Source organism: Leptopilina boulardi, unplaced genomic scaffold, assembly GCF_019393585.1.
Source record: "Leptopilina boulardi isolate dan_hultmark-lab unplaced genomic scaffold, ZJU_Lbou_2.1 LbouV2_364, whole genome shotgun sequence".
Taxonomy (NCBI): domain Eukaryota; kingdom Metazoa; phylum Arthropoda; class Insecta; order Hymenoptera; family Figitidae; genus Leptopilina; species Leptopilina boulardi.
This window is the reverse complement of record NW_026137934.1, coordinates 321,675-335,130: the sequence shown is the minus strand read 5'-3', so window position 1 is coordinate 335,130 and position 13,456 is coordinate 321,675. Positions and strand designations below refer to the sequence as shown.

The window sequence follows — 13,456 nt, the reverse complement described above, 5'->3', positions numbered from 1 at the left end:
CATTTTCAAAGCCCCGCGCTTATATATATATATGCTATCGAATTTCTGCGCGAGACTCCGGAAGGAAATTAAATTTTGCTTCAATTTCGCTGCAGAGCGCGCGGTACTTGGATTCATCTATATACATATATATACCAAACTCATGCAGCCGGACGGATGTAACTATATAGATAAGCTAGCCACGTTCGATCCGTGCTAGGTTCCACGGTAGCCATTAGTAACCGAATTAATTAGGCAAATCGGTAGCCGCGATGCAGTTACAATTAATCTGCAGCCGGTTCACGTATACCATCATGATGCATATATATATATGTATAAACGCGAATTCCCATATTCCAATTCAAATAATACCTGTAGGGTTTTTCACACTTTTATAAAAACAAAACATTTTTACTTATGCTATAAAAAGTTGGCAATATTTTTGGGATTTTGAATTATTTTAGATTAGAATTTGTTCATTTGGTTTTTTTTTTTTTTTTTATTTATCCATTTCTGTAATTCTTGATTCTTCTATAACGTTAATCAGAATTTTATAAATTTTTTCAACCAGTTTATACATCTTTCACTAAGAGAGACAATACTCGGACCTTTGTCTGGTTTATATATCATCGTTATTTCGTTTATATTCGCTGACAAAACCAATTCAGGATGAATTATTTCTTTTTCCCCCCTTTTGCCTCTGTTACAACAAAGTGGATTTATGAACATGGCGAAATTATAGACCCCCGTTTAAACGGATTATTGTTATACAAATGTACATTAAGGAAATACGGAGATGCTGATTAAAAATAATGCTTTTAATAAAAAAAAACCCTGTTTTTCTTTTTATTAAGGATAATTTTGCATTTATCGATGATATATATATGTTTTGTGATAGGGTCAGTTGGGGTAAATGGGGACAAGAGGTTTTGGAGCTTAATTTACAGTTTTAAAATTAAGTTCAAAGTCAATATTTTAACCTCAGATCAACTGCAAGAGGTTTTGAGTATTGCTAAGTTTTTATCTTGACAATTGGCAGCAAGATAAAAAAAGTTATCGCTCAATGCATAAAAACTTGAAAATTAAAGTTAAACTGTTTCAGTATTTTGTCAAGCATTTCAAAGAAAACATAGACTTAAAAATCATACCAAATTTTTTTCTTATTTCTTATGACTCCTGTAACAGAAATTCACTTGAATTTTTGATTTTTGTCAATTTTGTTAATAATAAGCAGCTGTCCCCATTTACTTTGAGTTTTCAAATTTTTGGGGTAAATGGGGACAGCTCGTCATTAAAGGAAGAAACTTACGTAATTTGTGAAAAGTAACGATTTTGTCCCCATTTACCCCAACTGACCCAATATGTATTTTCAAGCAGTAAAATTATTGTTTTAGTCTTAAACCTCGTATTTTTGAGATTTGTTTTTTTCTGATGTGTATAAAAAGAAATAGTGTAAGTTAGCAAGAAACATTAATTTTCTTTAAGTAAAAACCTAATTCCATTCTGTTTTTATCGACTTCCTTGCCTTGTGCCAAATAGTTCTGCAATCGCTGGGTTATACACGTACGGGTCTCTAAAACCATAATCCAGAGTTTAAATGTTGGCTGGGGTTCTGAATCGCGAGGTGTGATTTGTTGGAAACGCTTTAGGTTGAAATTGCGCAGGACCAAGCGGATTGGTCCTATATACCCGGGTGATTAGACGTTATTGATGTTTCGTTGGTATTGTTTCCCAAACTACCGCAGGAAACATGCTCTGCTCTGATATATATATACAAGCACTGTACATTATCCTGCATTACTTCACTGATCTTGCTGTGGACAACAACATTAATCGTTGAATGGCAATTATTATAAAATTTATGCTATACTTTACAGTCATCAATATGTGATTCTAAATTGTTCAATCTTATATGCTATTCTTCTTCTTAAATTGTACCATCTTGGAAAAAATTTGAAATATGGATACACAAGAAGCTGATCTATGATTAATTAAATGCAGTTGTTCGATGCTTCAGATCTATCGAGTACAATCGATAAATAAGAGTATAGGTATATATAGGTATATATATATATACTATGAAGATAGTCTAGGGTGCGATAAAGGATACGTGCTTATTTATTTCGCGGTGAACCGAAGCGAATAGCATAGACGTGACGCGGAAACGATATTCCGATTTACACAAAATAACAGCGTTTTGTACAGTCCTGGCAAGGATTCTACGGACGATTATTAGATCTCAGAATAAAAAAAAAACTTCCGTATCAAAATTGCACCCCATTGCACCAGCGCGGGATGATCTTCTTCAAGAGTGAGCTTTTACCGTTGATCGTCGATCGATTATGCTTTACACGGATCAAGTTACATATTTACCCGGACATATGAGAAATACTTTGTTGGAGAACATTGTTCAAAAATTTTTTTCTCTCTCGGAAAAGACTGTATCGCATGTATATATATGTATATATGATGCATCAGTGTATATGTATGCTTTATATTCCAATGAGCTCCCCGCGACGATGTACATCACCTTGATTTCAAATCGAGCCGTCGCTTAGCCAAGCGTGAAACGCATTTATTCGAATACGGGAAGGCGCCTTTAGTCACGCGAATCTAGCTACGTGGCTTTTGGCCATAACTCTAACTAGATTTGAGCCAAATTCCATTTTAATAGAGGTATCGAGGATTCAGACGGGAAAAATTTCTTTCCGCGTGTGCAGCATATACATTGCACTGTTGCAATTTGTCGGATTATTTATACTTCACATGAAAGCATTATATATAAGAAAAAAATTTTTTTAGAAATTGCGGTTTAGCAAAAAAGAAAAAAATAGTCTCATGGACAAGATCGACAATGTTAGATAAATTTTTTCTCATTTACATCTATAATTTTTCAAAATTATTGTTTATTTTGTTATAAGTGTATTAAAGTATTATACAAAACAAGAACTTCTTTACATGTAAATTACCACTTTTCGTGAAAATTTATTTTTAAATGTTTTATAAAATCAGTCAATTTGAAATACTAATAATTGTAATTATACATCTGTTAAACAACATAAATTATTAGCCTTTCTTCATGTAACCTTCATTTGTGAGAGATGTAACCATCATATTAAGACTTTGAAAAATCAAACACGTTAACAGCGAAGCGAACATGTATACGATTGCATCTCTTCATGAACCTTTATTGATCCCAAAGATCGTTTCAGTAATGGCGTGTTAATAATCCTTAATAGCCCTTCAACTGCCACGCTACATCTTCATCTAAATTTACGCCCATCTCTTTTATGATCCATCGATTTCTGGGTGCGGTGTATATAACCAGTTCCAATATGTATGTGTGTATATATACTCTTTCGGAATGCCTCAAGAAAAGTCGTGCGGTGTCGCGCTTGAGGCGTGATTTAAAAATAATTCCGCGCCGCCGGGGATTTTTATTCGCGAAAACGATTTGCGGCGGCGCGGCGCGCGGGCAAGACGGCAGAACGCGTCCGAATGGAATTGAACGCGGGATAATTGTTTCGAACAATCCCGGACCGATCCGGGAGGGTTACCATGGCTACGCGTCACGCGCCTGGTAGTTGGAAATCGAGCCGAGGATCACAAAGAGGGGTTGCCTGCAAATAGGGGCATTTGTGGAGTGGGGGATTGGGGGTGGGGCAAAACGGTCGAAGAGGTCGAGGCTTAATATTTTAAGTCACGCCCATTTTGCCACAATCCCCTTTATTTCTCCTACTCCTAATTTCTTCTTCTCCTTCTCTCTTGCTCCCTCACTCACTCTCTCTCTCTCTTTCTCTCTCTTTTTCTCCCTTTCACTCTTCCCCGTTTATATTCCCTCCCCCTCCTCTTGACGCTATGCTGTCGAGAATCATTTCATTTTTATTATCGCTCTTAAAACAACCGAGCCAGAACGGGGCATCGATCCACATTAGCTGCTAATTTCACGTTATTACCCCACCGCTCGACTCGATTTTTCAGTTTCGTACTTTACCCGGCCACCGTTGATGCAAACCTATTCGCATATTCTCATCCCCTCTTCAGAAATAATCGATCAAGATGACCGGCGGTCTTCTATTTGCAATTTTCAAATCGATTTCTACTTAATTTTGATCAATTTAGCGAGTTCGTTATATTTTATATACGATGTGGGTTCGTTTAGGATATGTTAATATTTGTTTTATTAAATTTTTTCCGGGATCTTTCTATACAGAAAGAAGTATTTCTTAGATAAGTATAAATTTGGTTGGCAAATTAGCAATTTTAAATGCGGATCTTTAAAAAAGAGGAGAAATACGATATAAGGTTTGGTCCAAAAAGTTTCGTTTTTTTTTTTTTTTTGTTAAATTATGTTGATGTGAATCTCACTCCGTATCTTAGAGAGTCAAGTTGGAAAAGTTCTATTCCACTAGAAATCTCGCAATCTGTGAGTTGTATTTTTAAAATATTTATGTTGTTCTATTACTCAATGTCTGAGCTAAATGCCACACATATTTTTTTTGAATTTGAGTTTGAAATTTTGAGTTAGATTTCTGAATTATCGACTGTTGAAATAGAACAGTTTTGTTGTTTACTACTGTCGGTAAAAGCGTTCGCTATTTGTTTAGTTTATCTTTACTCTTTATCAGAAGAGATCTCTAAAAAAATTCTCCTGTAAATATTTATACGAATTCAGAGGCACCTGTTTATACCTCTATATTATACAAGGAACAAATTTTGTTAATTAATGCTAAATTAAAAATTGCTAATAGCAACCGAAGATAAAGATATTATAAAAAATTTAATGGCTGTCGATGACATGCACTTTAAAAGTATTAACTGTTGCATACTTAAGTTTGTATATAAATAATATATAGGAAACGTCTTTAAAAACTGGTGCATGTCAGATATAGGGGCCGCGCACTGACAAACATGGTAACCTGCTATTAAAATGCAATAAAAACAATCTTCCCATGCATGAAATTTGATACAAGATAAAGTAATAGATAAAACAAGTATATATATATATATGCCCTGATGTATCGTGGTCGTCGTTTTAAAAACACTTTTTTTTCTAAACAAACAAGATATACATTAAATTAATATTATGTACAAATGAATATACATTTATTTCGTTTAAGAAAAAAAAAAATTATATAAATTATAACTGTGTGGGTTGTCTGGAAAAATGGAATAAAGATGAGGCAAAGTGTTTTTGGTTTTTTTTTCTATATATTCTGCTTTTCTCGCGCAATTATGTGTCAGTAACTGGTGAAAATAGATTAAATGGGAAATGTAATTAATTTACGGGGACAAAACCGGTAACGAGTTGAGCTCATGCAAGCGACTTACACATATATATATACGAAACTCACGCGATCTGTAAACTTAGAGAGGAGAAATACCGACAGCTCGCCTCTCTGCAGTCATATTTTTTTCACATCTGCCTGTCGTTTCCTTAGTTACGCCTTTATTTTTCTTATTCGCGTCTATACTTATTTCATTTCTTTTAGTCCTCTGTCACATCAGTAGAAGCAGTGGCGCTTAATGAGTATAAAAAATCGCGCGCTATAAAGTCTTTTGACAAGTTTCGCACCCGTAAAATTATCATTCCTCGACGTATAAATATATATAAATACTGTGGGCAATTATATTCACCCGTATCTTATATGGATAATATGTAATCATAATATAATTACCCGCTTATCTTTCATAACTAGTTTTTATTTCTTGTTATGTGTTGTGACACTATTACGAATTCGTTAAATTATGATTTTCATATAAAAAGTATTTGGAGACGCTTCTTTTATAAACAAGACATTCATTTTTTGTCTTGTTTGAAACTTTAATTGCACATGTCTACAATATTCATACCACCTCGTTTCTCAGCACATTAATTTGACGATAAACAGTTGCGCGCACTTTTGATGGAAATAAATGTGAGACACTGATGTTTCGTAATTTCAGGCTTCGGTGTCTTGAAACGTGTTCTGTATATATTATAATATTATATCATATATATATTATTTATCGTCTTGAATAAAAAAAAATTTACATATTCAATTATATTTGAAAATTGTCGCAATTTTACCTATATATATGTATGTATATACGATTCGTTGGAATTTATTTTTATACAAATCCCGAAGTGACGATAATTTCCCATGGGTGAAATTGAGTTTGCGTATTTTCGGCGCGAAAGAGAAATTAGGCATTTATGCATATATTGAGCAGGTGATTATACTGCAATTAAAATTAATCAGTTTTTACGACAATATTGAATCTTCATTTAAGAATTTATTCATTATGATTATGAAAATTGGCAAATATTCTAAAATAGCATATGCATAATTTGTTTTAAATTAAATTACAATGTGTTTAAAAACAATAATGTTTTTATAATTCAAAATAATTTTGGATTTTGAATAATATAAAACTTATTCGAATTTTCAATTTTTTTTCAGTATTTCTGTTTAATTGTGAAATTTCCTTTGATATATTTTTGTTCTCTTAAAAAGGTGACTTTTCACTCAATTACAATATATATGACAGGGAGTTACAATTTAATTGGTGTTTTTGATGGAAACTTGCAAATCATGAGCGGGGGAGGAAATATAGTGCGACGCGTGACGAAAACATCTATAACAGGAAACATGATTCTGGACAAAAGGTGCGGGCTCGTGCTCTCCCAACAACACACGTTTATTCTTGTGAGGGATGACAATCTAGTGTATAGTAACCCCCGTGGGTCAGGGGTGCGAATCGAATAACACTCTCTCGTTGTATAACGCGTTATATTTGTTAGGTCTCTTGCAGCTCTTTTTTTCGGGATTTCCCCTTTCTCTCTATATTGTAGGGGGGTGATTGTTGGTTAGCCTGTCGTTACATGTCTCGTCAGTCAGCAAAATATACTATTTGGCAACAATGTTTCCCGGCCCATTGGGAATCATCTTCCAAGCAAACCACCGCAATGGAAAGATCAATGAATCCGATAAGTCTACTATATATTTTTGATCTCTTCTTCGCCCTTTCATGAACTTCTGATGATGACAAAATTTCTTTGTCAATGAACACATCCAAAGCTGTAAATTCAAATATATGTTTTATGTCGATCAGAAACAGATTAAAGTATTTGATATTCCTCATTTTTGATAAGCGTTTGTCACACTTTTTTTCAAGTATATATATATATTAAAATTGCGTAATAAAAAAATGCGATTTTCGAAAAATTAAGCCTTTTTTTCATATTGCTTTCTCAAGTCTATATAAGATTATTTCTTTTTTTATTTCTCGCGTGTCTGGATCACACGCGCTCACCCTGAGTGAGATGTAACCACCATGGCTCGCACCTAACGAGAGACGCGAGATTAATGAAACGGCCTAAGGCGTCGGCAAGCACGAAAGGATGAGGCCCAGCATCGGAACGTGGGTAAAAAGGGGTCGTGGACAAGACACAAGAGAAGAAAGGATGGAACAAAGTGAAGGGGGATTGAAAGTGAGAAAACAAGATTAAAACAAAAAAAAAGCAGATTAAAAGGAAAACTTTTTGGATCAAGGCGCTTATCTCGCGCTTTCTGTTCAGGGGCCTGATTCTTGGCATCAGCCGACGTCAGACAACTCGACAGCTGATTGGCCTAATTTACTTAGATTTAATTACTGACCTGTAATCGGTTGTCCTGCTCTCTTTGCTTTTCTGCCTTTTTTTTTTTTTTATTATTTTCTGTTTGTAATTTTGGAAATATAAGAATTTCTTTTGCTATATATAGATGAATTAATGAAAAATTATATGAAACAGAGAGCCTCTCGTTAAAAAATAATCAGGAAATTAAATTGACTCGGCCCTTAAGGGCAAAATGTAAACAACCCCCCCCCCTGTGTTGAAGATTGAGAACTTTTTTGAGGGGAGATGAGCGTGCGCGCGCGTTAGCATTATATATATATATATAGCGATAGTGTTGGAATCACATCTCTCCCACATAATAGATGGGACCCCTGGGTACCGCAAATGAACCACGAAATGCTGGTGGTGCCCTGGACCTTGGCAACCTGTCGTTGCCGCGCGGTTCTAGTTGGGAGACCAAAGCGACCATCTGTCCATCGTTTTGTCTCTCTCTCTCTCTCTATATATATATGTATATCTGACCCCAAAGTTGACTACTACAAATACTATAACTGAACATGAAAACTCAAATCAAATATACGTTGACGTATTTATAAGTGTTGCTGACGATACTTAAATTCAGATAAAGTCTATCACGTTTAGAATCGGAACGTGTGAGGAAATTCAATAGGGATGGGAAAGTTAATGATCTGTAAAGATCCTTTAAAGATTTCTCTGATTCGAAATCAGACAATTAAAACTTGTTATACGAAATATATAAATAATAATTTATGGCCTAACAGTTTATTTATAGAATGATAAAAATTTATAGATTATAAAAAATATATTTTTCAAAAATCACAAACTTCTATATAATAGAATTGATAAATAAAATTTAAAAATTAATTTTGAGAATAATATGGAACAATATATACTTTTTACATATGGAAATAATATTTTTATGTTTCAAGAAATATTTTCTGAAAATTTTTTTTTATATTTAAAATTACATTATAAAAAATATATTTTAGTGTACCTTCTTTTACTTTTTAATGTAAAAATTAAGAAGTGTGAATTTAACAACATCAGTACTGTTATATATGTAAATTACAAGTAAATATCATTCTTCTTTCATCGGAGGAGTCGATAGATCATTGAAAGCGATTATAATGAATTCGAGACAGTGCAAGGGCTCTCGAGATAAGGCATTATGATTTTAATGCGCCAAATGTCACAAGAAACTTGCAGCCGGTATACATATATATATATATATATATATATATATATGAAGATAATCGGGCGTAAAATTTGAAAATTTTCATTATGCCCCGTTTCTTCCATTTCGTTTCACGACAGTTTCGATTGTACATGTTTCCTATATTGCATGCACAACCCCCGGAGTATCGAATGGAATTTCAAATTTTAAATCAAATCGTTAGATCGCTCTCTCTCTCTCTTTCTCTCTATTCCTCTTGCTCCCGGGGCCAATTTTGCTGATTGAGAATTTCTTTTACTACTTTTTTTGTCTCATCCTTTTTTTTTTGTTTTATTTTATTTTTCTTTTTTTCCCCCTATATATGTATATATTGGAAGTACATTTTTCGCGCTCTGACACGAATTCTATACTGTCCGCGAACACTATTAGGTATGGTGTTTGCCTGAAGGGATATATATATGGAGTGCGGGGAAGCTGGCGTTAAATTAGTGCGGATATAGCGAGAGTGGGCGCTTTCGAATATTTAAAGCTACCCTCTAAAATTCGGAAGCACCTCGTTTCGAGAAAAGTTTCCTCGTTAAAGGGTTTTTCCTCTCTCTATTCTCTTCATCTCTCTTTCTCTCTCGTATTATACTCAACTCTTATATATATCCGCGCACACACCTTATTCGAAAACGACGACTAAAAGTCAAGAGAGAGAGAGAAAGACGCTAAAGGTCGATGGACGAGTCGTGTTCCAAAGTAGACACCTGGGAGTGAGAACTTGGTCCTTAAATGAAAAATTAACTCCTTGTCTCCTGAAATTTTATCTTTTTCGTGACAGGATTAAGAATGACGCTTAAATCATTTATTCCCTCTAATTAAAATATCGTAAATTATTTTCACATTGGGTATAAAAAAAATATAATTATATAGGTGAATTTTATAAATTATATTTATTTTCTAAAATAAATAATATTACATCCAGAGAAAAGATACAATTTGTCTCAGGGGCGCAAATAAATTTTTATATGTATCAAATAAATTTTATTTGACTTAAATAGAAATTTTATTTATGAAAAATAAAATTTTTATTTACGTCTAAAATATTTCTGGCCTTATGATATAAATTATAAATTTTATTTTTAATTAAGCGTTGTTTTAAATTGATATTTATTCTTTTGATTTTTTATTTCAGATGTGTTGGCGATTTTTGAATGGACTTTATAAAAAATTTGCCGAGAGTTTCTATGCACAAAAGGAATTTAAAATTTTAAGGTAAGAAATTTGATTTATTTTATTTTTTGCTCCAATTTTTCTGTTTTAAAAAACAACGCCATTTTAATTTCATCTCCAGTTGTACATAAATTTACAACAAAAACGGCGTCATTTTACGTAAATAATTAAATTGACGCCGTTTTGCGGTTACATAAAACAAGTAGAAATTAAAATGACACCTTTGTTTTCGAAAAATTGGAGTAAAATACGTCGTTATTTTAATTTTTACTCGCACTTAATAATTAGTTTAACAATTTTATAATGATGCGATTAAAAAGTGAAGTATATCGTATATTTTTAATATAATTGGAGTAATTTATATTTTTTTCCCCTCTAGTATATATAAAAAAAAATTTACAAAAAAGAGGATATATGGTTGTAAATATATATAAAAGTTGATCGATCGATTTTCGCCATATATATATATATGTATATAGTATCGATCGTCCTCTGGTGAATGCACCTGGCGCCCGCGCAATAACCTATCCGCGTTCGACTCGATAAATCATATATCTCTCAGCTCGTGATCACAGCCATAAATTCGAAATCAAAACGTGCCAAACACCGGGCATGGGGGTTAAATTAAAAGTGACGGTTTCGCGGGTATCGGTCCGCGAAAACCGCCGGAATAATTGTGAGTTACGATGATCAGGTTTATTTATTTATTCGAGCGAGATGTTATTTATGACGAAAATGCATCAGCGCGGCATATATGAACCCCCCACAGAATCGAAAAGCGTGGGTTGGATTGTATTTATATATATATATATATATATATACATATACATACACGTGTTCTATGAAACGCCACGTCTCACTAATATTTACTGGTATATACATTGATGACAAGTCGATACATCATCGGACTTTGGCAAATGGAAGTTTTTTTTTACTCAGTAGTCGCGATATGTCTCTCATTGCATTTTATGTAGAGATTTTTTTTTTTTTTGTTATGTAATGTACAAATTAATCGCGAGAAATGTGTATGTCTATATGCTTCATATATATAAAAGTATTAGAAAATAATACCGGGCGTATTTACAAAAAAATATTTGCTATTTTTTATTGAAATTCATTTTTTAGTTTGAAAATCATTTTTTTAGGCTTGACATTGAATAAATAAAAAATGATTTATAAGAAAATTAATTGAGAAAGTATTGATTTAATTTAATTTTATAAACGAAATGAAACGAATTCGTTGAGTGTCCTTGCGAGGGTAGGAAAATACTTTGTTGAGCTATGAATAAACGCTATATAACTCCGAATAGATGTTTGCAGGTAGGAAGAGAGTTTTCACATGGGTATCATTATTTTGCCGTGCACTGGCCGGAAAATTGTTTACTGGATTGTTTAAACGAAATTTACTAAAGCTTACTGATTTTATATCACGCCAACGCCGCCCCGGGGAACCACCCCGGAATTATGCATTAACGAAGTTAGCGGCCATGGAGTCCGCCTGGAAATTAGCTGTCCCAGTAATTGCCTTGAAACGCGAGTCAACCTATACTCAAGTCCCTAATCGTGAAAAACTTTTTTTCGTCTAGAAAAAAAATTTTTCTTTTTTTTTATCTCAATTCTTCTTTTAAGTAAATTCAATTTGATATTTTAAGAAAAATGTTTATTAAAAACAAAAAAGATATGATTTCTTTGCGAGAAGTGAAAGTAGAGTCATGATTTATCAAATTTTGCTTGTGAATTTGTTAAAGTATATATTTAAAAGTCGAGAATCTCGCGCGAAGAGAAATAGTCGTCCCGGCGAGAATTCGGACCTGCTGTTTGGCTCTCGAACCGCAGAAATCACATAAATAGGTGTCTATATTTATGAGGTCCCATATGCCACGATGCCCGATGATGCCACCGAAAACCGTCGACCCATATGGTCCAATAGTGGCGAACTTAATGTCCCGCCGGATATCGCCTATAATTTAGGGTAATATATTACCTGGCAATTCGTTGCGTATTGGTGTAAGATGCAATTATGAATAATAAGGGCCCCTCTCTCTTTCTCTTTTTCTCTCTCTAGCCCTTGGCATGGGTCACGTCCACCACATGTCCCGCAGTTCTTCGCTGACCGTCTTGTTAGTTTATTTTCTTCCCCATAAAATGTGAATGCCTTTTAATATAGTCCCACATATGCAAAATGTTTTATTATCCGATGATTTAATGATAAATGTTTTATGTATTTTATATCCGGTTTATAAATGACTCAATATTTTTCAAGTTCTATATAACAGAAATATATACATTGAATAAGTTGAGATTGCAAAAAGTTAAATATTAATTTTTTCAATTTCGATTGCCACACTTTTTGAAAAGAAACATGAATTTGAAATACATATATAATTTTATTGTAATTGACAAAATTTTTTTTTTCCCAATGGGAAACTGCCACGAGTAACCATTGGCGTATTAATGGCCCAATGATGGGAGCCAATGAAAAAACCATTGGCACCCAATAATGGACCATTATTGGTAAAGTCATGGGCTGTCCACGCCGATGCCAATGATTGGCAACCATCATTGGCAAATTATTGGCAACCAATAATTAGCCAATATTAAAAATTTTAATAATAATTTAAAAAATCAATAATTTAAAAAAAAATTTATATTTTTATTATTTTTTAATAGTTATTATTATTATTATTTTATTTTTAATAATTAAATTAAAATAAAAAAATGGTCATCAAAGTATTAGTGAAACTATTTCTTCCAAAAAAGAGTTTGTCTCAAATCCAATTAATAGAAGAGACATCGGGCAGAAAAAAATTTCGACGAGAAAAATATTTTAGATCACTGCTTATATACCAATCAAGTGGCATCTCAACTGCGAGAAACAGTGATGTTTGCCCTCCCTTTGCGGCGTTGAGTGAACTAAAGTCCAGAGCTGAGCCATCAGCGCAGCGCGGGAACATTTAAAAAATTTGATTTTATTAGATATTTTATTGTATAATAATTAACGAATTATTAAGTATGACATTATGTTATTAATAATTATTAATGACATTAATTATTTATTAAGTTAATTATTTGTCATATTTAAAATAAAATAAAATATCTAATAAAATCAAATTTTTCAAATGTTCCCGCGCTGCGCTGATGGCTCAGCTCTGGACTTTAGTTCACTCAACGCCGCAAAGGGAGGGCGAACATCACTGTTTCTCGCAGTTGAGATGCCACTTGATTGGTATATAAGCAGTGATCTAAAATTTTTTTCTCGTCGAAATTTTTTTCTGCCCGATGTCTCTTCTATTAATTGGATTTGAGACAAACTCTTTTTTGGAAGAAATAGTTTCACTAATACTTTGATGACCATTTTTTTATTATAATTTAATTATTAAAAATAAAATAATAATAATAATAACTATTAAAAAATAATAAAAATATAAATTTTTTTTTAAATTATTGATTTTTTAAATTATTATTAA

The 13,456-nt window shown here is 32.9% G+C and overlaps 1 long non-coding RNA gene across 1 annotated transcript in view; it reads left to right on the top strand.

Annotated features, from left to right (window-relative positions):
- LOC127286903 (uncharacterized) overlaps positions 1 to 13,456 on the top strand; it is a 342,205-nt gene that overhangs the window by 19,584 nt on the left and 309,165 nt on the right. The window contains exon 3 of the long non-coding RNA XR_007843811.1: positions 9,952 to 10,031. This is a non-coding gene — a long non-coding RNA (uncharacterized LOC127286903). The remainder of the gene's footprint in view (positions 1 to 9,951; positions 10,032 to 13,456) is intronic.